The sequence below is a fragment of the Pelecanus crispus genome, chromosome 10 (assembly GCF_030463565.1).
Source record: "Pelecanus crispus isolate bPelCri1 chromosome 10, bPelCri1.pri, whole genome shotgun sequence".
Classification (NCBI taxonomy): Eukaryota; Metazoa; Chordata; class Aves; order Pelecaniformes; family Pelecanidae; genus Pelecanus; species Pelecanus crispus.
This window is the reverse complement of record NC_134652.1, coordinates 33,732,272-33,755,090: the sequence shown is the minus strand read 5'-3', so window position 1 is coordinate 33,755,090 and position 22,819 is coordinate 33,732,272.

Below are 22,819 nucleotides of genomic sequence, written 5' to 3'. Positions count from 1 at the left end.
GAGCGAAACAGGGCTGACGCTGCCTCCACGAGCAGCGTGATGAGGGTGGGATTTGTTATACACAATCTTATATTTCTTCTAAGGCATTTGTTCTACTTGTTGTAAACTTTGGGAGGACGTGGCAGGATGCTTCCTCTAATGCTGGAGCCATTTCCGGTCATGCCCAGCTGCTTTTTCCAAGGAACAACTTTATCACCAATCATTTTATCCTTGCAGAAACTGCTGTTCCTTTCTCTTAAAGAACTGCAATTCAGGAGCTGGCAGCACGCAGCACGCAGCACAGAGAGGAAGAAGGTAAAAAACACAGGCTAAGGTGGGGAAGTACGTCCCTCCCCTGGGCTTGACAAAACAGGTCTTGACAATGGGGTTACAGACCCACCATCTACAAGAGCCTCTGTTGTTTGTACAACAAACGTGGGGAAAGGCATTTTCTTTCCTTGCTATGGTTTCTGGAGCCAGCAGGCAATGGGAGCAATATTTGGCATACCCCAGGTGGAGGAAGGTGCACTGGATGGCATGAAAGTCTAAATTCTCCTATTTGATCCCATTTAAGACTCTATGAATTGATTCCCACTTGAAAGCAAGTCATTACATTAATCTTCCCATCTACGTGATGGGGAAAAAGAAAGTGGATATCAGCTCAGATCAGCTCTCACTCAATGGAGGATACTCCTAAGATATTTTCAGAGGATGATAAAATAGGACAATATATTACTTTCTTAATTAAAGGAAAATAAATTGCTGCAGGGTACTGAGCTTATCTTTCCAAGGAGTTGTCTGTAATTCAACTGAACCAGTGTGATTCTCAGAATTATTCATACATTCTAAAAGATTTCATTTTAAAAGATATTAAAGAAAATATTTGTGACAGTTGCAACCATTCTTCAGCTTAGGTCTAAGTAATTAGCAATTAACATATAGCGATAATTCTGTATTTGTGTTCTAGATTTGAAACTTTGGTTAAGTTCCAATGCAACCAAGAAACGCTCGTTTCTAAAATATCTTATTTCCAACTTGCATTCGTAGTTGTACCAGACTTGGAGGGGATGGAGGGAAGAAGAGAGGGGATGGAGAGAAGCTGCTGCTAATCTTTCTTCTGATTAAATTCTTCTTTGTGATTTCAGTGGTGCAGCTTAAGTAACCATGAGCAATGAAATAATTTATATTTTCTCATTTAAGAAAGTGAAGCTTAGAAAAAATATTGTCATTAAAAAATGGACTTCAATATCTTGTGAGAACAATAAACCCCTTCTTTTAAATGTCAGCTATTACACTTTCCATGAAGAAAAGAACAATCTTATTAATCCTAACTGACTTCTTCAAATGAAACAATAAATTACTTATTTCTTTCCATCTTCCTGCATATATTATCAGCAAAACATTAATGAAAAGCGACTCCAGTGAAAAACCCTCTGAGGGTTTGGTTTTTTTTTTTAATGTGGATCAGTTCAGTACAGAATAGCAAATGCATCTGTGTGGTCAACAGAGTGAACAAATTTGCAGGAAACAAATCTGCTGAATGAGTATCTCAGCAGTAAGAAGGAAAAGCTTGTATGTTGTATAATATTTCTGTATGAAATACATTTGAATATGAATACTCCTATATGCAGATAGACCCTTCAATCAGGAAAAACTGTTTTACAGTTCATTTTGCTGCTTAAATTTCATAAAGCAAACAAGCTACTCCCTCATGCTCTCTGCACTGTGGTGGGCCCCACTTCTCAGGCACCTGGTCGGCTGCTTTTGGGCACGAATCCCAAAAGCAGTTCCTTTAGGAGACAAATTTCACCCGCCCAGCAGTTTGGGTTAGCAAAAGTGAGCTTGAATGTGGGGGGAGTGAATTTCACCCTGTGTGTAATGATCCGGAAAAGGAAGACTGAGATTTACCACGTTTTGATTATTTTCCTGTACAATTCTCAAGTCAGTGAATGCAAGAGACTCTTCTGCAATAGCTTCTGCTCTGGTGAGCAATCCAAACAGTTTAAGTATTCACGTCTATGGTATAATGCTGCAAAAACTAAAATGTACTTTTTTTAAAAAAATTAAATAAATGGTGAAAATCACAAGGGAGATTTTAAGAGGCTTTATACCAAAAGGTTCTTTTCTGGTTATTTAAGAGAAGTTTATTTTAAACACTATGCAGTCAGCCTCTGAATGAAAGCTCATAAAGACCTAATCCTTCAGAAATTAAACTTTTATGAAATCATTTTACTGTTCTTATTTAATAACTGTTTCCGGTATAATTCTCAAACTGCATCCAAGCCTACTAACATCAAGAGAACACTGAGCAAACAGAAGAAGCTGTAAATGTCTACTATAGATAACTAGTGCCTATAAAACACAAAGACAAATTCTTTGAAGAAAGTCTACAAATACCACCAAGTTTGCAAATTATAGATCACCTCAATCGTACAAATCCTAACGAGTGTTAGCTCTCCACTGAATTAAGAAAATCCCTGCAGGGGATGCAGAGGAAGAGAAGGTTTCTAACGCTAAGAAAACTCTATACAAACTGATTAAAAGAAAATACTGACAGAAAGCTTTTGAGAAAGTTCAGAGCAAAAACTTTACACTAGAAACTAGACTGGCCCTGAAACAAGGTAGCATGTTTTAAAATAGGAATGCGCACACACACACACTCCCAAACACCAGAGGATTAAATTGGGAAGTGAAAGGGCTAGATAATGCACTTCATTTACTTAACATGATAGCAAGAGGAAGTTCCTTTACTTGAAACAAGAGACATCTTATAAGGAAAACCCTACCTGTTGGTCATCACGGAGGAAAACTTCATTAGATACATTCATTAGTGTCACTGAGCAAACATTTTCAGACAAGTTTCCGTAAAGAACTTGCTAATTCTTTCCTAACAAGGTAGTAGCTCATTTGGAGCCCATCCCTGGGTTAGCACCACAGGATCTGTTTCCTACTGCTATTGAACTTAAAATGCAGTTTCTATCAATACAAAGTCCCTGCCATTTTCTCATCCAGCTGCTCAGAATTTTAAGAACCACATTCCCACCACCCTGAATAATACTGAGTAACATCTGCTTGAACCACCCCGAATGATTTGACATCTTCAGCAAACTCTGTCACTCACTAGTCACCTGTTTTCCCACACAGCTATGATTTCATTGAACAGTGGATTTCTCTGGTTTCTCAGTAGAGACCTTCCTCCTATGTGAAGACTGGCCATTTGTTCCTCCCTTTTTTCCACTTCACCTATTTATGTTTATTAATATGAAAAAAAAACCCAAACGCTTCTTCTCCTACAACAGCTTATTATCTATAGAAACATGTGCTGAAGCACTTATAATAACTTGTCTATACATCCAAAGACTCTATATGAAGTACGCTATTTTGGTTTTGACAACACCTTAAAAAAACCTGATAGATTGGTAAGTATGAATTCTCATGGTGGGAGCTGTCATGCCTGTATGATTTGTTTCTTTTTATTACAGCGTTCCACTACTTCTACAAAGCTTTTGTCATATCTTTTATATCTATATTTTGATTTAAACCAGCCATTCCTTTTCATACACCATAAGTTGGGGTTTTTTTTTTTTTCCTGTTTAGATCTGCAGCATTTGTGTATAAAATACTTCTACATTTGTTTCTTGCCTGTCTTTATGTGCTGTGATTATCAGGGGCTATTTACTTGTAATAGCCTTTGTTATTCCTTTGCAAATTTTATTATACTCTATCATTTTTATTTCTGGGTTACAGGATTTTCGTTGTTTCATCTGCTTGTGATGTGTCACCCAGATTTGTGCAGTCTTCCGTGCATAATGGCTTTTCCAGTTCGGAAAAGAAAAATGCACATAAGCCTTAACAATATGTAATACCACCAAAATAACTATAGCGAACCAGGCTTGGCTCAGGTGAAGCCCATCTTTCTTGTGTACACTTATCCAAAAGCTGTCCCGCTTCCTAAGAAACCTAAACTCTGCATCCTAATGCTACCTTTTCAACTAGGTATCCCCCTTTACTTCTTCACCTTGACTTTGCAGTCGGTCGCATCCCGTGTGCCTCTCCAGGAGCACCCTCGGCGTGACAGCGCAGCCATCAACACAAAACACACACACCCAGCCCTCCTCTCTCCTCTCCCCTGCACAAACCTCCCCTCCACCTCAGCAGCACAATTTTTACGGATTGAAATGGAAACACAACCAAACCCTTGGATGTTTTCATAACTGTGATGTTAAAAAAAAAAAAAAAAAAAAAAAAAAAGGTTGAAGACTCCCTGATCTAGGAAACTGGTGGCATAGCAACAGCAGAGAGGCAAATTGGAGCAGAATATTTTTCACAGCAGTAAATCATTACCTTTAAGGAGTCTAAGGCTAACCCTTCTCTCCTAGTTTCAACTGGGATAGAGTTAATTTTCTTCCTAGTAGCTGGCATAGTGCTGTGTTTTGGTTTAGTATGTGTTTTTGTCTGTGTTTTTGATTTAGTATGAGAATAATGTTGATAACACACGGATGTTTTAGTTATTGCTAAGTAGTGCTAACACCAGTCAAGGACTTTTCAGCTCCCCATGCCCTGCCAGGTGCACAAGAAGCTGGGAGGGGGCACAGCCAGAATAGTTGACCCAAACTGCCCAAAGGGCTATTCCATACCATATGGCATCATGCTCAGTATAGAAACTGGGGGGGGTTGGCCGGGGGGCAGTGATCGCGGCTTGGGGACTGGCTGGGTATCGGTCAGCGGGCGGTGAGCAATTGCGTTGTGCATCACTTGCTTTGTATATTCTGTTATCATTATTATTACTTTCTCTTCCTCAGCTGTCCTATTAAACTGCCTTTATCTCAACCCATGGGTTTTACCTTTTTTTTCTCCGATTCTCTCCCCCATCCCACCAGGGGATGGGGGGGAGGGGGGGGGCGAGTGAGCAGCTGTGTGGTGCTTGGTTGCCAACTGGGGTTAAACCACGACACCCTCTCTGCCTAGTGGGCTGTCTGTGAGGAAGGAGGAAAAACTGGTTATCCGGCAATTAGGAATTAAAATTTCCAAAGTCTCATACGAAAAGTGAATTTTCAACAGATGATGTGGTATCTTCTTCATTACTGAGCATGAAATACTAATTGAAAACAAGGTCAAGGTGACTCACATCTCGATTATCAGGCAACATATGTTCATTAAAGGAAAACACTGCCAAACAAGCTTGATTGTATTTTTTTTTAAAAGAAACTGAAAAAGTTAAAGACTATAGAAATTAATTGGCAACAATTTAAGGTTTATGGATTTCAGTAAGAAATCTGATATACTGCCGTTTGATATCCTGAGGGAAACCATTAATTAAGTTGGCTTGCTCTGAAATGCAGTTAAATTGATACAAAGCAGGCCACAGAGCTTCAGAAAAAAGTGTAATTGTAAACCAGTCCTCCTAGCATCTACCAGAGCTTCGACAGAGCAAGGTTAGGTCCTTCTGACTCAGCATAAGGGATTTGAAAAGGCAAAGTTAGGAGAAGCTTCCATTTTCGAGTAGAGACAGTGCTAAATACCCATGGAACTGCAGAAAACGAGAGAGACCTCAAGATGGCAGAGCTAATGAAGCAAGATTTGTGTGGGACATTGCCTACACTAATGTGTCTGGGAAACAGGGAATCTAACCGGTACTCTGTCAATCTTCAAAAACAGTGACAGCAAAGACAATCTGGCTATGACAGCAGAGAGCAAATTACATCTCAGCGCACAGGGTGATGCTATAGCCAAGTAACTCAGAGACTGGGCAGCTACTTTTGCCTTATATTCATGATTTGTGTATCCAAGGTTGCCAGCTAATGTTGCTGAATTTTACCGATTTGTGTATCCAACGTCTAACACTTTCTCTAGTACATACGTGCGTATCTCTGAAAAACGGATTTATGAGTTTGAGCCCGTGCGGCTGTCATTGGCCTCACAGTCTGCAGTCAGGTTGCCAATATTTGGCTGTCTGTCCAAGAACACTCTGCAGCCCAAAAGGCATATAATTGGAGAACAAATGGGTGAACTCAGCTATTAGTACCAGCCCCAAACATATGGAGACGGGTTTACTGTTGAGCTAAAGCCGAGTCAGTGCCTGAGCTGGATACGGATTGACAACCGCATGAGAACAGGTTTCCTATCAGAGGCACAGAACTTCTGTTTTGGGCTCACAGCAGAAATAGGAGGTGAAAAAAAAATATTTTTGGCTTTTGAGGGCTTTATTTTCTAGCTCAAAGAAAATGGGGAAATACAGAAACAGATAAATGGGAAATGAACACCATGTTTTTTCCCCCCTAACTTTAAAATATGTTTTCTATGGTTATGAGAAAGGCTTGTGCTGCCTTACACTCTATTTGAGCTTTAAGGGCTTAACACACATTTAACACAAAGATTTTTCCTGCATTAAGGAAGTCGCAAAATTCTGCTCTCAATGACGGCTTTTGTGTTCCCGACCTGCACTCCAAAGCCTTTGACATCCAATTCACAGGGCATCAGCGGCACGATAGGAATTTGCAGCACCTTCGGCACAGAAACACGCATGGCAAACACCCTCTCCCCTTCCCCAGACCTCATCCAGTTGCCCACAGGACTCCCCCTCCTCAGCCAAATGAATCCTTGGCTGGAAACTATCACTCTGGACCACTGCAGCCCCTCACCTCCCGAACAGACCGGTGCTGTGCCATACCCACAGAGTCCAAAGCCGCAGGGGAAGTTGGGCTAGCTTCCATATTTCAGGGGAAGGGCAGCACTTGCCGCTCTGCGCGAGCGCTACAGTGGGGATTTTTCACTTCGCAGTTGAAGAAGAAACTGACTGGGCTGCAAAACTGCCCAGACCCCCGCAGCTGCCTGGGGGGACGATCACAAAAGCCAAGTTCACCCTCCTGGGAGGGTTTTCCCCAATAGCTCTGGCCAGTGAGGAGGAGGAAGGCAAAGAAGGTCCTCTGGGCAGCCACAGCCTCCCTGGCCCCCTCCGCCGGGGACATGGCAGCCACCAAGGCTGTGGCCATCAGCTCCCTCCACTGAGGGAATTGTACCTTGGCGAGCTTGGCTTTGATTACAAGATTAATTTCACTCACTTCTTTTGCTAAGGCTTTAAATACGGTATGGAAAGCAGAACACTTTAAAGTGTTCAAAACTTCTTTTTTTTTAACATACCTCTAATGGGCTTTCATCAGAACAGAGAAACAACTGCTCAGAACAGAGAAACGACTGCTATTAAGACATCTGTAAATAGCTTACTCCTTATCCTAGGGATATTATTTCTTCCTAGTGCACGCAGGAATGTGGCTTCAGGTCCATGAGACCTTCCCAACACATGGGGAAAACTAGATAAAAACCAAATGGACCAGAAAATTTTTTGTGGGTGAAGAGGAGTTTGTACAATATTCACATTTTGGTTTTATTTGGAGAATTTGTTTTTTTTTGTTTTTACAAAAAAGACTTGTGCAATTTCAGTCATGCAGAGTATTTCTAAGGAAGGAAAACGCATTCTAGAAACATACCAAAGTCCTGATGAAAAACAGCATTTTGCACTCTCAGCTATATTATGAATGACAATAAAACCATCCTGGCTGATAACATGGGAATTTGTTCCATCCTTGACATAATTTCTGGAAGTGCAGCAAGTTTCCCGCAAAGACCAACATGTTTTCGTTGTTAACAGTAAATGTTTTTAGAAGCTGCGAGATTAACACATTGCCGCAGTACACAATCCACAGAAATCTCAAGCAAGGAGAGATCTCAAACCTCAGAGTTGCGCTGAGGCTTCACAAACACCACCACCGTCGCTCCCAGCAATAGGTCGAGAGATGGCCCCAGCGCACGGTCCTGCACCATGGCTTACACCGACTCATGCCACTGATGCTATTACAGTGGTGCCACACGGGATGCAGCTCCTCCAGAGCATGTTTGCTTTATAAGCAAGTAAGTTTAGCAGCTAGCAAATGCCTCTCTGCTCGGGAGCTGCCACTGCTTGGGGCTGGGGCGGAACGCACGGGCGCAGCTGCAGCAAGTGCAACTCCAACAAAATGCACCACTGAGGTGTGTAACCAGATTTAAGTTCCTCGCATCTGTACTCTATAGGTCAAAAAACCCTTTCAGAACTTGCTGTGTCTTTAACAGGCCCTAGTATCTTTAAAATGGTTGTGCAAGGAACAAGTAGTTGCAGTTAATCAAGCTACTATTTATCTAAGTGCCTCAGATTGAAAGGCAAATGCAAATATTTTGATGATATTACTCCTCAGGCAAAAATCTGCCTAATAAGAGCCCATTCTCAGCTCATATGTAGACAAAAACTAGTGAAGAGATATTTGTTAGAGGTTTTAAGCAGAGAAAAGCTTCTATGTGGCCCAGTTCCCAAGTTCTGTTTCATTTTAATTTCAAAACAATATATAAGTTTGCATGCATGCTAATTTGAAAAGTCTACATTAAAAAACCCCTACAAACACAAACCACCAGTCACAGTTCTGCACTATTACTTCAAAATCATTTTGTAAATGGCAGTAACATACAGGGTTGCTGAGATTTCCTATCAATGGTTTAATCAAGCTGTCACTCTCCAAACACACGCTGACCAAACTGTTTTGGGATTGGACACAGGGAAGCTCAGAATGAGCTGAAGGGAGGAAAACAAGTCAAGCCACTCTTGGATTTACTGGGGGTGGTTTGTTTGTTTGTTTTTTTTAAATATAAACACTTTTGGTAGCTTATTAGATGCATTAATTTATCACATTAAATTTCATTCTGTTGCCTCTTAGGTTGTTTTACAATAAGGATGATAAAGCAATGGAAATACTCACTTGGATGAGAAAACCCTCTTAGCACCAACATCTTCTAAAAAAAGTGAGTTCATTACTGTGGAGACAAATCCTGCTTTTTCCTGGGAATTAAGCACCTACATGGTTTAAAAGCCATCTGGCAAGTTCCACATCTAAGCAGAAGAACTGGGAACAGACTTTTTCCTTTTTTTCTTTTCTTTCCTGCTTTACAGCAAAAAACCCCATCCTTACAGCCATTAGTCACACAGTTTGTCTCCTTTATTTTCAGGCAAATTCACCTTGTAATAAGGCCACCAGGAAGCTGGGGAAAACAGTGGTATAAGTGGCATATGAGATGTGTTAAAAGTAACAAGGTGGTTTTGGGTTTTTTTAATACATGGGTGTTCCATGGGACTTGGTGAACTGCTTTGCCTTTTATTGTATGGGGAGCCTGAATTCTTGTAATAGGGATGCAAGAAGGAAGGAAACACACATTTGACTCTTGCTGGAAGGACTTGAATAAATGCTTGAATAGGTCCCAGTTTTTAATCTTTCTTCAGGCTGTAAATGCTGCAAGGGGACCCACAGCACCATGGGATTTAAAGAGCACTAGAGGATTTGTCCCGCTCCCAGGTGAACAGCAGCTGGGTGGTCCCTGGCAGCCTCTGTGCCTTAATGAAGCACGCAGGTCCTGTCACAAAAACTCTGCCTTGCATTTCTGCAAAATACCACCTACAACGGCACAGGGGAAGGGCGCAAGGAAAGAAGGGAGAGGAGAGCAGCAGGGCAAGTCTTTTCTTCTTGACCTTAGCTTTCCACAGCATCATCCTAGGACCAAAACTTTGTATTTGCCAGGGACACAAAAGCCACTGGCAAGCTCTTGCCTGCACCTCTGTTACTTGCTGTAAGCTGAAAAGCCCACAGGATACGGCCCTTGCTGTTGCACTGTCCGTGAGTCGCAACTTCCATTTACAGCCACGGGACGCAACCAGAGCTGAAACCATTTCAGAGAACTCACAGGACTGAACTCCCAGATTTTCTTAACTCTTGAGTAGTTAAAATCCTGCATCAATGTTGTACTCTGTGCATCCTGATAGGCTGCAAAAACTCTCAAACGCTAAGTTTCATGTCCAGATCTAGATCAAATGCTTTGCAAAGCTATCGTTATCTCCAATTCAAATGTGGACAGCAGGAGCTCAGAGCATCAGTCCTACTTACAGAATTCCTAGGCCCATTACAAATAATTCAGGCAGACAAATACTAGAAGTGTGATTGCAGTTTTAGCTAGATGGGATATAATGGTCAAAGGGGAACAGACCCTTGCATGACCCAGACAATTTGGTGTCAAATTCTTTGGAAATGACATGCTTTATGGCATGCAGAACAATTCACTTCTGCTTTGTCTTTATTTAGGTGCTGAACAAACCCAGCCACTATTGTGTACTGGGAGCAGCAGAGTATTTTTCTTAGAACAGACCGAGAAATGGTGTAGGTTTCTCAGATTCTGAAAACTCCAGGTTTCTGCAGTCAGAGCCCAACACAGCCCCACTGATAAACCCAGGTGAGTGTTTTTGTCAGCCTCTCGGCAGGCGCTGCCCTTCCCCTCTCGTGTCAGCCCTGTCCCCCATGCTTTCCTTTGGGACCAGGGGGACACAGATGTACAGCTCTGCAGCACAGGGGCTCAGCTCTCCTCCACGGATGGGCTGGCCCTGCAAACGCCATGCCTCGTGCACCCTTTGCGATGCTGTCAGAAATCAATACCAAGCAATGCTGCACCTGCAGCCTTGTAATGGAAAATTAATTAAAAAAAAAAAAATCAATAGTCTAACAGACCCTGGCCAGTCCTGGTCTGCTGGCGAGTAGGGGCAGAGAGGAAGGCTCGAGCACTGGGGAGCCACAGTGCAAAATTAGCATTTTTGCAATAAGCAGAGCAGCAGCCTGGTTCAGTGAGGAGCCTTGCTTTGGGAAAGGTGAAGTGTGAGCAAATGTTCTCAGCGCCTATCGCCAGGGAAGCCATCACAGACCAGCGCTGCTGAGGAGAAGCACGATGGAGTGCTTTCCCAAGGCAGGAGCAGCCCTGACGAGCTTATGGGAACACACTCAAGATCCTGCGCCTCTCAGCTGGCTGCAATAATGTCTACTTTACTGACAGGACCTTAGAGAGGCATCTAAGACAAATATTAAGATATAAAAGTACCTAAGAAAATAAAGCATTAGAGCTTAAATTGAATTGGGACTGTATTTTGGCTCCTTAACAAGAGCCGACGCATGCTGGGACAGGTTTCATTAGCGAGGAAAGGTTAACACCCTAACAATTAAAATTTTTCCCATGCTGATATTTTCCATTTGTTCCTTAATGGTGGAAATAACTGTACTGACTTTATAGCGATTTTTCTTCTAGAGCATAGAAGCGAGAGGTCACGTGCTGTCCTTCCTCAGAGGCATCGTGATGATTTTGTCTGGAAAGGCAAGTGGTCCCTGGTGGCTGAACAGACCTGGATGGGCAGTAGCTTGGACCCCAGAGGATCCTCTCTTGCCTGGCCAGCAAATTAATGCCACAAAACAGAATTTCTCTTTACAGCCCTCATTTAAAGATGGGGTAAAACTCTGCTCTTCCTGTAGTAGAGAGCACGCAGCTCTCCTGACGGCAGCGGTCAACATCGTCTTGAGGAGCTGCTGTATTTTCTCCTGTGTCCAAAGTTTCTGTTTATTTTGAAACAGTGACAAAGTCTCTGCTGCTCTCCAGACTTTGCTGTTGCCGTGTCAGTACAAAACATCCCCCCCTCCTCTGCCTCTGTCTGGCCACCCCTCCCTGCATCTGCCTGCCTGCATGCGATGGGTGGGAGGAGAGCGATTTCCTTTCGCTAAATTATCCCTCTAAAACCTTACCTCAGTTGTTTCTGGACAAGCCTAAAATTGCATACCTCTTCCAGCCACATGCCTCTGCTGTTTTCTGAGCTGTGGCTTCATTTTTGGGTCTGTGAGCATAACCCCAGAGCGCAACACACTATCCATGCCGTCCCAACTGCTTGACATCAATGAGTTTTTTGGGGCTGGCGAGAGCTTCTCCAGCTGTTCCCCCCGTGTGCACAAAAAGGACTGTTCTGAAGGTGAAGGGTGAAGGTCAATGCTTCTTGCATAACTTTTCTTATGTACCTAACATCACTCCATACACCAGGGGGGAAAAAAAAAAAAAAAAAAAAGAAAACCTTTCATGAGAGCAACTTCAGTCCATTACATTTCCCATGGTAGAACACCCACAAATTCAGCAAGACAGAGATCAGTGCCCGAGAGAAGGAAGGCTGGCAGAGCTGCCAAGCCCTGCAAGAAACTGCAAATGAGCAAACAAGATTACTGTTACACTTTTCAAGTGTCACGGAGCTGGAAAATAGAGTATTTGAATGACTTAGAAAAAGGTAAAGTAATGGAGATTTTTATCTGAGCAAAGCCAACGTGAAAAATCCTCCTTAAGAGTCAGGGTATATTGTTTGCAGTCTCTTTTGGATATTATATTACAGGACACGCATTGTTCTATTCTTTATCACATTCCATACATTTATTTAAATGATAAAAGTGAACCAAAGCTAAAGCTCAAGCAAAAAAGTTACAGCAGTTGTATACTTTTATTGGGCAGTGGGATGGGGCAAACTGAGCCCTTCCAGAGCAAAACACACGAGCTGGGCCAGAGCACAGGGGCCATGTATCAGGCTGCGTTGGGCAACAGCACATCCCAAGGGCACATACTGCTGACGTGGGATTTACATACATCACTTACACACCACTCCCTATATCACCCTCGCTGGAAGGAGGCAGCGCTACTGTCACCCAGACCGTAGGCAGTAAATGGCAAAACACTTCACATGCATCTCAATGGAGTTATTTTTCATAACAAATATTTTTCAGATATTTCATCATAGCAAAAGAATGACCTTAAGGTTTTTTTAGGGACAGGGTGGCTTTCATGAGCCAGGGTCCTGACCGCTGTCAGGTGTGGACAATCTAAGGTGCTGGATTTGCATGCAGACCTCCTCTCCACAGCTGGCCTGTGTTTGTCCCACAGCTCCTCACGGGAACAACCCCACCACTGCTATCAGGCTCTTTTTGGAAAGCCTCCCCCCTGGAGAAGAGGTCTGCCATAAGAGGAGATTTTCGGCTCCACACCTGCAGGCTTATAGTCATTGTTAGCAGAAAAATTTGCAGCCTCTCATTTGCACAGAAATCACCATAAGAAACACCTGTGCACCTCTTAGCAGATGGCCCTTCCCCTCCCCTTCATCATCCTCTCCCCACAATAGTCTCACAAGATTGTTCAAAATGCAATTTCCGCATTGCACGCGTTTCTCCCAGTTGCACGCAGGTACCCAGGGACAACGGGACACTGCTCTCTCGGTGGCGTGCAGCCCTGGAGAAAGCACAGGGCAGTTGGGGCCTTCAGCTGCTTTCCCCAGCACGGCACAGCCCAGCCCATCCTCCCCTCGGCGGTGGCAATAGAAGAGAGAAATTCAACACCAAGAAATGCTAAACCCCAGCCAAAACCAAAAGCCAACAGAGCAAGCAGCCAGCAGGGTCGTGTAAGTATGCGATACGTGGCAGCGTGCTGCGTTTTATTAAACAGCAAGCACCTCACAACAGAAGAACAGTCTCCAAAATGTTAATTTTCCTGCAGTTGATTAACTGTCCAGCATCCAGACTCACATTACCTCCGAGACTGAGCACGCGTGGGAGGGAAACTGGCAGCAACCGCGGGGAGCGAGTGCCAGTGTGTGATCGTGAAGCGCTCTCACACCACGTTCGGGATTATTGCATTCCTCGGGGAGATGCCAAATACTCCCCCCACCCAGTTTTTCATTTCTTTTTTTGGTGGATGGGGATTAGAATGAGAGGAAGTTGGTGCCTGTTTGTTTTCCAATCAGACACTCCTGCCCCGATTCTTTCAGGCAGGCTGACAGATACAGACGTACCGCCTACCCTCAAACGCTTGCATGCGAGGCTCTCAGGAGCCACCTGGCTGCAAACACCTCTTTTTAATAAAAGTGATGCCTCTTCGAAGCTCTCTGGCCATGCATTTTACTACAGAAAGACCCCTCTCAGACAACAGCTTTTTTATTTTGCTGCTGTTATTCATTTGACTCAAACAGGAAGGGGAGTGAGCTGTCCCGGTCTCCCAGAGCATGCGGCCGCCACACACAAATGTCAGCCCATTTCTGAAGACCAGCATGGAGCAACAGGAACGATCTTGTTCCTGTAAGTCAACAAACAATGTTTAGAAAGGTCTGTGCTGTGGGAGGATTTCCTAACGTAATACAAGTCATCAGACTTAAAACACATGCCTGCTCTGGTGAAATTAATAAAGCAACAAGGCTGTGTAGGAAAACAGATACAGGAAAACAAGAACTTTCTCCTGATGACTTCATCCCACAGGGGTCAACTGCAAATCAAGGGCAGTGTTAGTTGGGAAGGGGAAGCTCTGGAGATTTATTGGAGAACTTGAAAGGAAACTTGTAGAGTTTAATAACAAACCAAACATTTTTCTGGAAAAAGAAAAAAGGAGAAAAAAATCCCAAAACATTTTCCCAGCATTGTACCACAAAAGCATCACTCATGGGGACAGTGTTGCAACCTGTATAACCAAGGAATGAGCCTGGCCCTGGCCCGAGCCACTGAAGAGTTTGTCTCACCCCTTTTTACTGTGTGGACAGCATAGGAACATGTGGACAAAACTGCCTCCCCTCCTGCCGCATTCATCCATGTATTTTACTCGGGCAATATTAGAGTAGATCAAGAAATGAGGTTAACACTTTTAAATGTGGGAAAAAACCCCAAACCCCAACCACAAACCCCAGACTCAAAAATCCCAAGTAGTGATGAGTTTGAAGAAATGAGGTTAATGGTGCGGCAGCAATGGCAATTCGCCCGTACCTGCAAAGTGGGCAGAGAGGGACGGACACCGCAGAAAGGGTCAGGCTGTCCCAGGTGGGCACCCAGACTGTGTTATCCTCACACACACTCAGGGGGAAAAAAAAAAAAAAAAGAGAGAGATTTACGATGGTGGAGCTTTTTTCCATATTTGCAACGTAACTATCAAAATGAAAGCTGAATCTGTTGTGTGGAAGCCTCCCGAGTAACCTGCTGGAGCCCAAGAGGAAATCCTAGGGAATATTCATAGCTCTTGGCAGCATGGTCCTGGACTGGACAGACCTTGGCCTACCCCAGCGCAGCCATTCCCAGGTATGCCATTGTCTGCTTCGACCTAGCGGGCCTTTACAAAGTCGCTTTTTTTTAGTATACACAGCTGAAGTACTTGTGCGGCACACTGCAGTTATAAAACTTTTACCTCTCCTCTTTCCATTGCTTGGGGAGCACAAATATGTTTTTCATTTATTACTAGGAAGATCTGCCTCTCCACAAACTGCAGGACCTCTAAAGATGAGCCATCAGTTAATCTCCCAATTTAAAACAAGGCAACAAGTAGCGTGTTGTAGAAACCTGCATTAAAATCCCACAGTCTCAGATGCATGCAAAAAATACCTTTCTATGGTTTTGAAAAAAAAAAAACCAAACCAAAACCAAAAAAACCCAAACAAAACACACCCACACACGTTTATCTTAGCTCCTGCAATCAGATTTTGCCAAAACACGTAATCTACCTTAAGCTTTTGTGCAAACAACAGGAGATGCACTAAATCTCCCATTTCCAGTACTAATTTGATTCAATATTAACCACTGAAAAAAGTAGGGATAAATATATTCAGAACACCATCACTACCAACTCCCTGTGACTTCTCAAAAAACAGCTTCCCAAAAGCTATTTAGAATACAATACAAGACAACATTCACAGAAATGAAACATTAGTCTTTTGGCTCCCTAACCTCATCTCAAGTCTTCTACCTGCCTTCCTGAAGTTACATAAATCATATGCTCAAATGAAAAAAAATGAAGCGGAAGTTACTGCAACTCCACAAACCGTATAAAATACAGAGTTATTTAGTATTGAAATGTCTAAACTACAAAAATGTTTCACTTATTTTCTTCTTTTTGGTTAAAAAGTAAGAGAGTAATAGCTAAAGCACATCACTGTTGTTGGCTACGGAACTCAGAGGATGGAAGAAAGTTTGATAAGCACTAGGTAATTTTCCTCAGACTTCACTAGTTATAAGGCCTGTAAGCATGTGATGTTTTTATGTAATCTTGTAAAAGTATGTTTTAAATTCTTTAGTATGTGTAGCTATACTGACCTAATGAAGTTTATCATTTCAGCCAGAACAATGTTGTTTTCTGAGGCTGTTACCCGGCGAGCTTCCAGACTCTTATGAAATACAGCTGCTTCACAATTCCCGATGAGTCCAGACAATGCCTCTGGGCACCTCAAAGCTCAGTGGCAGATTTTAAAATACAATTCACAGGTCACTGTCCTCAGACAAAGCTTCAGCTAGATATCAGCATGTTGCACTAACAACCCACCGAGTGCAGTTTTAACCTACTGTAACTTTACATGCAAAGGAAGAAAAATCTTTCACTTTAATGATTAATCAATGACGCTCACAGGGAGGTTTCTTTTGTTGCTTCTGACCTAAATTGGAGCTGCAGTTGCTCCTCTGACACCAGCAACTCTTTAGCCTCCCATATACCAGTCTAACACTGCAGTGGATGTGCACTTCTCGTTGCACCATACCAGAGCAACCGTGAAGTCCCAGCACGCTTCTCTACAGCTCCGTTACGAGATTCACGTCTGTTCCACATGCCAGCCCCATAGCAACCTGAAGAAACAATTATTACTTCCACGAGCTGATAGCAAAGCGCGAGAAGAAAAGGCTGTAAATGGTTTCCCTTTAAACATATTTATTATTCAGCAACACAATTAATCAGCAACTTGTTAAAATCCCTCAATTTTTAAACTAGTTTATTTGGGAGTCTTAATTTGTGCTTCTTAGTTGTTAAGGATATCACAGAATGGTTTGGCTTGAAAGGGACCTTTGAAGGTCATCTAGTCCAGCCCCACTGCAACAAGCAAGGGCATCTTCAGCTAGATCAGGGTATCATTTTAAAGCCCTTAAAAACAATAACCTAGTCAACACAAAAGTCCAAGAAGTGAAGATTTGCACATACTAATCCGGCCACTGGAAGTGGAGTTCCAAATATCAGTTCTACAGAGATTGCTTATAAAGAGGTGGTAAAGGTTTATCATTTTGGATGGGTTAAGTGAAAATAAGTTGCAGGAAAACATAATGGAGCAGATAACACATGACATAAAATAAGAACTAAGCTGGAAGCTTTCATAACATTCATTTTCTGCCAGGTCTGAAAAAATCAAAGTTGCAGCAGAAGAAAGGTAGATTCATTTTCTAGCACAATTAAACATTATTTTAAGCACTTCTGATAGCAAGGGCAGATAACAGCAATTATCTGAATGATGCGCTCAGATATTTAAGTTTGATTTGTCCCAGAAACAACAGAAAGGTTTTGAAATTTCTGAATATTTTGCAGAGGTTTTCAAAACACTGAAATACCTTTGTGTGTGTGTGTGCATGCGCGCGCGGACGGCTTGATGGAAAGCCACAATTCTGATACTTTGCCTTGGAAAAAGTCATAAAAGGTCAAAAGCGAGGAAAACCTCAAAACGCTATTAGGAGTTTTGCTACATTTTTGCGGTGCCTTCGGCATCCCCTTTCTTAGCGTTTGTTACTCTTCCCTCAGCCCTGGCTGCTGCAGCACGCTCAGCCCTGCCAAGCCCGGCTCACCCGGCAAAGCCCGTCTTTCGAAGCACGAGGAACGTCCTCCCCACTTGCCAATCTCTCCATCTGCTACCACAGCAGGGGTGGTGGGAAGGCGCTGCTTAGATGGCACACTGCCTGTTGCTGGAAGTTTTTGCCATCTGCTATTGCCCTTACTCTCACACCTCACAAAAATATCAGTGACTCTAGACGGAAAGCGATTCCTTTATCAGATGTTTAAAAATATTGTTAATTTGAATCATGACTGCTTTTGGATTACTCTTACATTCACACAAACATAACAAATCAGCACAGATGAAGAAATAAAGATGCAAGGTCAGGTTTGTAGGGATATTAAATAACTAAATATATTCAACAGTCTACCCCAAACTTATTTCTTACAAAAACATTTTTTTACACTGTGATGTGGATGACTTTTGACCTGTGTGAATAACACATGATTCTCTCCCAAAGCCAAGAACTAAATTCATCACACAACTTATCACACTGGAATGCAATTTAAAACCACAGAGTGTCATACACAGAAACACACTTTCTCTACCCATCCAGCACCCAGAGCTGGAGACCGAGCATACGGCAGTGGAGAGAACCTTCCTCAGGGTGCTACTATTTGATTTAATACAAGTATTTACACACACAGCTGACAAACAAAGCCCTGGATGATGCTAGATATGCAATTTAAAATATGCCTGGCTGCAAAGAAGCATTTTAGAACGAGGAAAAACAAATACTTGGAGACTAAAGCATCCTCTACAACCCTCCTGTGGTCCAAATACAGGCATCGATACTCAGCCACACAGGCAGACACTAAAGGCTTTCAGGATGACCCTGCACACGGCCAACATATCGCCTGCAGGGGCGGCGGGCCCAAGCCCCGGCTCTGAAGCACCCCATCACACACGTAACAGGCAGCAAAAAGAGGGAACGCACTGCCTGGGCCCAGCTGTGCCACAGGCAGCTCTACAATCGACTTGTTTCTTTTACGGGATTTCGAGAGAGGACTCACCTTTGGGTGCTCCTGGTGCACCGCTCCCGCCTCTCCTCTCTGCTCACCAGGGCTGGCGTTCCTCCTTTCCGGCTAACTCAGGCAGGAGCTGCTGGCAACGAAGGCAGCAACACGCTGCTTGCAACCCCGAGCCACGGCGCTGAGGAGCACCTGCCCTCATCTGGCCAGCGCCGGGGAAGGGCGGGCTCTGGGGGCAGCTCCTGGCCAGCAATGGCCCCCACCTGGGCCCGGGGTGGCTCGCCAGTAGCCCTCCAGGTGCACCTCATTAAGCACCAGCACCATCGCTCCCAAATGGCTGCCCGCAGCTGGGACGCCCTTGCCTTTGCGTGTTAAACCAGCACAACCGGCCCCGGCTCCTGGCCTGCGGGGTGCTGAGGTGAGGGGAGAGGCGGCCGCAGGCGCCATCTCCCTTCGGCCGAAGGTGACGCCGTGAGCAGCGGCAGCGCCTTCCCTGCCGGAGCCGGCCGGGGCGGCTCCCAGCCCCACTCTGGGGAGAGGGAGCTGGGACGGGCCAAGGAGGGATTTAGGGCAGCAGCAGGGCTGAGGGGTCTCTGGGAGGAGGGGCTGGGGCTGCCTCGAGCGGGAGATGGCCGCTGGCAGGTTCCAGAACGTTCTGGCAGGTTCCAGCAGGCTCCGGCAGGTTCCAGAAGGTTCTGGCAGGTTCCAGCAGGCTCCAGCAAACCCCCTGAGCCCCTCAGCCTCACGGGTGGCGCCTCAGGGGGACGGAGGCGGGAAAAGGCCGCCCGGCCATCGGGGCGGGGAGAGGCAGGGGGGCCGGGAGCAAAGGAGGGAGGGCGAGATGGGGAAAAGAGGTGGCACGGGGTTACCTTGTCCTTGTTTCTCACCATCCAAACCTAATTTAATTGTCAAGAAATGAAATCAGTTTTCCCCCCAGCTGAGCCTGTTTCACTTGTGACAGTAATCGGTCAGGGATGTCCCTGCTCTTGTCTTCGCCTGTGAGCTTTTTCACCTCATTTTCTCCCCTGCCCTGCTGAGGTGGGAGAGCGGGAGAGCGGCGAGGCGGCTGCCTGACATCTGGCCCCAGTGGCGCGGGATGCAGCTTGGGCACTTTGTACCAATTAAAGTAATAAAACCTGTAGGTAACAGTGTCCTGTGAGATACCCAGCGCGGGACTGCGACCCAGGCAGATTATTTGGAAGCACTGAAAAGGGCAAGTAGCGAGAGGGGAGGTAAATCAGCCGCCCAGGAGCTCCCCGGTGATGCTGGGAGGAGAGCTTCTCCGGCTCTACGCAAGCAAATAGCAAAGCTGCACTCAGGGACGGCTGAACATCTGCTGAAAAACAGCTTCTGTTTTCACTCCTGCCTGCGCAGGCGGGTGCTCCGGGCCCTGATCCCCGTGGAGCCCCCGGTGCCTGCTCCGAGCAGCTGGCCCCTGCATCAGCCCCCGCAGCACAGCAAGGGCGGCGGGCAGGGCAGCGCTGGCAGCACCCACCTACAGCAAAGCATTACAGGCTTTCTAGATTTTGCCTCCATTAAAAAAAAAAAAAAAAAAAAAAAAAAAAAAAAAGCTTTTCTTTCAGATTTGAAATAGTGGAGGAAAAAGAAAAAAAGCCAGGAGACTCTTAGTTTTCCGTCAAGCTTCAATGTTCAGAATATTTAAGGGCACACCAAATCTGGGATCAAGTGTCCCCGTGCCACTGTCAAGCTAGAGTATTGCCATTGCCTTAGGTAGTGCCTGTGCTGCTGCAGTAATAACGTGTCCATGGCTGGTGCTCCTATTTCAGAAGGGACGCTGAAGAACTAAAGGGCAGCAGGTGGAAAGGACGGAGAATGGGTCACAGAGATCCAAAAACTTTTGGTAAAAGATATGTGGAGTTCTATCTAGCTAACTTGCAGAGGCAGAAATCAAAGCATGACTTCTTTGCAGCCTATGTATCTCCTTGTTGAAATGTGAGGTATGATTTTATTGTCTTTGTGTGACAAATGTTAAGAAGTGGCTGGAAATAGTTTCTGACAATCTAAAGTAAAGTTAGCCTTTTTGCTTAGAAGGGAAACTGCCCATTCAAACACCTGCTAAAGACTGGCAAATCATTCAAAATGAAAAGTGTGGGCTTTTTTGTTGTTGTCGTTAATTGAAAACTGAATTTCAAACACTTTCTCAGTAGAGGTATGAACCCACATTTATCAAAAAGGTGGCTCAGTACTTAATGATGAGATATTAAAAACATTCACGAACCATTACCTCTCTCTTTCCAGAGCAGTGATTTGGTGATGTTTCTTAAAAGGTGCATCATGCTTCCAAGCAGATGCTCCCTTTGCCCATTTTCACTTGAGATAAAGCTCCTGAAAATGCACAGTGCACTGCACAGTTGGTTTCCTCCTCTAATCATTAATCATTACCACCTCAGCTAATAAGCAATAGCAAAGCAAAGGTCTGCAATATTTTCTGTTCCTTCAAGACCTGTTGCAGCAACTCTTCCCAAAGTCAAATACGGACACTTTCATCCACAGTTTTCCTAATGCATGCTAATCTTTGACCATCCAACTCCTCACTTTGTTTATAACATGGCAATATTATACCTTGCAAATAAGAAGAAAATTGTGCTGGAAGGGTTCTTCATTAGGATGTTACATAATGGCAGTTGTGAAGGCTGCAAAAGGAAAATAAACCATTAAGCAAGCATTTGCCTCTGTCGGTTTCAGTTATCAGTCCCCATGGAGTAAAACTCACTTTTATGCAGACTTGAGTAGCCGCCAGGAGAGAGACCATAACATTTGTTTTGTCAAATAACTACCTAACAGGGACAGTCCACTTCATTTACCAGGAACTGAAAAAACTCCACTTTCACAGAAGCAGCTTAGCAAGAGACAGCTTTTATGGCAAAAGGAAGACCTGAAAATTTATACTATCTTGGAGTTCTGCCTTTTCATGCTTGAGCATGAAACACGGGCAGAAATTGGTTCCCTTGGGTACACAAATTAAGAGCCTGTTCATCATGGACCACAAGTGTCTCATCTCTGAGTAGGTGAACATGTAGCAGCTAGACGGTTGTTACAACCAGGTCTAGAAGTCTGGAGAACTTGTTTTCAAAAAATGTAGGTGAGATCACAGCACACACAGAGGAAGGAAGTATTGCTCTACCGTGGATTTCTTTTCCATGCTTAAACACAGAGCAACTTCAACTAGATTCAAGCAAAAGGAAAAGCTGACCTGGTGCAGAGTTAGAAGAAAGCAAAAAAAGCTTTCAACATCTTTTTGATATTTCCACGCACCTCCCACATTGAATAGCATATGAAAACACACCGGAATTTCTATCAGAAAATCATTTGCCTTCAGGAACCGTAAAGAACTTAATTTGCGTCCTGCCACAGTTTGTGAGCTTGGAAAAATCTTAATTAGATAAAAAAATGCTTTAAGATGAAACACTGAACTTAGCTGGTTTTGGGAAGGGAGGTGGAAGCCACAGAATCTCAGTGATTCTTTGTCATAATACTCTGTATTTTTATGTATACACACAAATTCTACAATGTCCATAAAATTTCACTTAAACTCCAAATAGATCAAGGCTACAAAGCCCCTCCAATATTCAATTTCTAAGTACAGCCTTGAAAAGACAATGAATTTTCATACAGTATTTGATTTATAGTATCTGGGACAAAATGGACATTAATCACAGAAAACTGAACACTTGAAAGTGATTTGATGAACAGAACCAGATGTAAAACGTCTTGAAGCTTACAAATTCATCACACAATGATTAAGCAGAGAGAGGACATGAAAATGCTGGGTTTCAAAGTTTTCAGCAGACCAACATATCTGTTCAGTCCAGAAATTCTCTCGTACCTCCTGACATATTTACACAGCGAGAAGATGCACGAGGAACTAGATAATAAGAGATTCTGGTTTGGGGGTTTCATTATCTTGTCTCCGCAGCAGCTCCAGGGCGGAGAATAACTAGATATTAATATGTAACTGAAGAACATGGATGCATTGGCCATCGGCCTCAGCAGAAATCTTAGAGAGAGATGGGAAGCAAGGAAAAAATGTGCTGTTGTACTCCAATAACTAACATTACAGAGGAAATGGGCGGACATTAAAGAATCCTGCTGTCTATGAATAATTATGTTGTTTATTATTGGTTACAAGAGGTGCCCTGTGGAGTCACTTTGCATAATCATTTTAAACTGTAGTAAGAACACCATGCAAAAAGGACAGATGCTCCTTTCTATGAATGTTTAAAAAAAAAAATGAACCAAACAAGTAAATGAATGTTTCCTTTACTTATTCTTCACGAACCATCTGAAGAAATTATGCCTTCATCTAAACTGACCTTGTAATCACAATGTGCTGTTTATGTTGTGCTTAGAAATTTAATTCCTCACGCTGGCCACTGATGAC